This window comes from Carya illinoinensis, chromosome 15 (assembly GCF_018687715.1).
Source record: "Carya illinoinensis cultivar Pawnee chromosome 15, C.illinoinensisPawnee_v1, whole genome shotgun sequence".
Lineage (NCBI taxonomy): Eukaryota > Viridiplantae > Streptophyta > Magnoliopsida > Fagales > Juglandaceae > Carya > Carya illinoinensis.
The window spans coordinates 29,970,969-29,974,399 of record NC_056766.1 but is presented as its reverse complement, the minus strand read 5'-3'; positions in this window follow the sequence as shown (position 1 = coordinate 29,974,399).

The window sequence follows — 3,431 nt, the reverse complement described above, 5'->3', positions numbered from 1 at the left end:
GAATTAACCTTCTTTAAATGAAAGAAAGATTCCTGGCCTTTATCAACTAAATCAATAAGCCCTCCATGAATAATTGACCCTTTATCAGCATAATGACCATTTTGCCTCCAAGACTTCCTCGAAGACAAAGCATGCTCCTCTTGCAACTTTGCTAAACCAAAAGCAGGCCCAAGATTCAAAGGATTAAACATCTTCACAGGTATTCTAATTTCATCCCTTAATCCATTGATGAAACAACTCATCTTGTACCTCTCGGATAAACCCTTCAACCTATTTGCCAAGGCCTCAAATTGAGATGTATACAAATTAACAGAAGTAGTTTGTTTCAACCTAGTTAAAGCCTCCATTGGGTCATCAAATGCTAATGGCCCAAATCTTCCTTAAGCCACCACTAAGGATTTCCATGAGTTAAATTGCCCAGCATCCAATGCATTTTGATACCATGCCAATACCTCCCCTTCCATATGGTGCGACGCCACCATTAACGTTTGATGAAAGGGTATTTGAAAACAATCAAAATATTGGTTGGCCTTAAAGATCCAACTAGCACGATCAGTGCCACTAAATTGTGGAAATTCCAACCTAACACATTTATGAAAAACAGCCATTTCTCCATTATTTCTTTGCTTACCAGACACTTCTCTTTCTCTAAAAGAATTAACTTTCACAAATTCCACCAACGAACTCAACATATTATAAACATGCTCTAACCTTTCTGTTATGCTAGCAATTGCTTACTGATGATGGTCCAATTGCTTCTTGACCAATTGTTACTGCTTTCGAGACCCTTCTTGTTGACCCTTCAACACCCCACACGTACCTTCTACCATCAATTCTTCGCTGCAGGGACCGACTACTACTGATACCAATTCTTCGCTGCAGGGACCGACTACTACTGATACCAGATGTAACGTTCTTGATGCCAAGAACACTATTGCACTGCTTCAATAACCAAGAACTTAGAAAGAATGCTAAACAAGAAGAACCCATAACTGTACGAGACAAAGAATGACTTGAATGCAAGATTCTCTTTGTGAGTCTTGACAGGAATTTTTGAGGAATTCCCAACCTCTAAATTATTATTGAAACTTAGATGATCAAAGTCTGAGACTTACGTAGGCCATGCACTGCTTTTAAACACGCATAGCATGGAAGAAATCCCAAAACGCAAGATTAAAAACATAAAACACACATTATACCACCTAATAGATGAAAGGCATTGTTTTATTAAAGCAAAACATAACTCAAACAAGCTAAACGACTCCAACCTATTTATACCAAAACACAACATATTATTAATGAATGACTACTACAAGTCGTATGCTCTATGTTGACAGTTAAAATCGTTACTGCTACTTTATCCCTTCTCTGCTATCATTCTTCACACAGCCTTAATGCTCTCCTCTTCTTGAAGAACCTGCCCTCAAGCACCTGTGACAAACTTGATTGAAAGTTTTGATTGGACACAGAGATAGAACATTTACCATTCTATTAGGCATAACTTTTTTGCATTTCAATCTGCTAAGGAAAACAACCTTTTCGGGCCATTTCTTAAAAAATCAAAACAAATTTAGCATAAGAGTTGTTCCTCATTTCTTCTATTTTTTTTTTTCCACATAGTTCGTCTGTATTCGAGGCCGTCTCCTTAGAGTATTTACATCTCATTCCTCATAAAATTCTCTATAATATAGCTAAAAAGTACATTTCCTAAAAATTTTTCCTAAATTTTACTCATTTTTCAAAAACCTCCTACATCTCATTTCCTATCATTTCTCTATTATATTAAAATAATATTTATCTATTATTTCTTTATTACTTTTTTCTCTCACTTCCATTTACAAACTTAACTATTCAATATTTTTTCTTATGTTTTGAACTATTACTCTAGTGAATATTTTAAACAAAAATTTAAATTATTTTTGTGGATATGATAATATTTTCAAAAAAAAATTTATATTTTCATAATTAATTAAAAATTTTAAAATTATTATTTTAAAATATAACAAATATAAGTATGAGAGAAAGTGTATATGATTGAAAAATTAATTTATTTTATATATTAAAATAAAATATTGATAAAAAATAATTTGAAGAATGAATAGTGATTTCCTATATTCAGAAAATTATTATTTATTTCCTAAATTTTTTTCTTAAAATAAAGATTATGGATGTAGTGGATATTTTGATCAAAACTCTAAAATAAACCTCAAATTATGAAGAAAGTGGTGCTTTGCGGCACCAAACGTGAATGCTCTTCTCTCTCTCTCTAACACGCGAAAGCCTAGCCACCCCCATACTCTCCTAAGGGTGACAATATGTTACACGATCCGTTAACTTAACACGAACACGACACGATAATAGTGGGTTAAGGTTTAGTCTTAACGGGTTTTGGTCAAAACGGGTCAACTCGTTATGACACGTTAAGAAAATTAAAGTTACAATTATACCCTTATATTTAAAAGTAAAATTGTTAGAATTTTAATTTCAATATTTATATTGTTTGGATTGTAATTTTAAACTTGTAGTTAGTTTTATATTTTTTATAGATATTGTGATTTTAACATTTCTATAAAATTATGCTAAATTTAATCAGGTCAAACATGTTAATTTCGAGCCTATTCAACCTATTTGCATAAATAGTTTGAAACGGGTCGTATTAACCTATTTCGTAATATTAATTAATGGGTCAAAATTGGTTGACACGACACGACCCGTTATGTTAATGGGTCGTGTTGAGATTTGAGATTTTGACACGATAAGTTTAACGGGTCGGGTTAGGGTTGACCTATATAGTATAATATACATGCTTTGACATGATACGAACACGACCCGTTAACACGATTTGACACCCCTATCAGTAACTCTCCTTTGTTCTTCACTCCCCAACTCCCCACCACGATCTCTCTTTTGTTTGAGCTTGAGCTTGAGATCCCGCGGTTAGAGACTCTTCACTCTAGTGCCAAAAATCGAAGCTCTCTCTCTCTCTCTCTCTCTCTCTCTCTCGGTGAACCCTAGCTTCCTCTACCAGAGTGTTGAAACCCTAGGATTTTGGCCGCTATCTCTCTTTTGCTGTCATGTCTATCTCACTGGAGACCTTTCGGTAAGTCTCTCTCCCAATCTGTGAACAATGAATGTAAATGTGGGTAGATCTGGTGATTTGGTGAACTTGGTCTCTTTGTGCTTGGATCGGTGTGATGACCCGCTTTTACGTGTATTTTCACTGAAGGGTTGTTTTTAATTTAATTAATATATTGGTTTATTTATTTTAAATTATTGTGTTTTAAATTGGTTTTTAATTTATTTGAGGTTGTGTTTTATTTCTTTAAGTTGTTTTGTGGTTTTTAATATTTTTGGCGGTTTAGTTTCGTTTCCCGGAATGAGGATTGGACCTCATTTCTTTTCACATCTTTTTCCTTTTTTCTCTTTTTCTT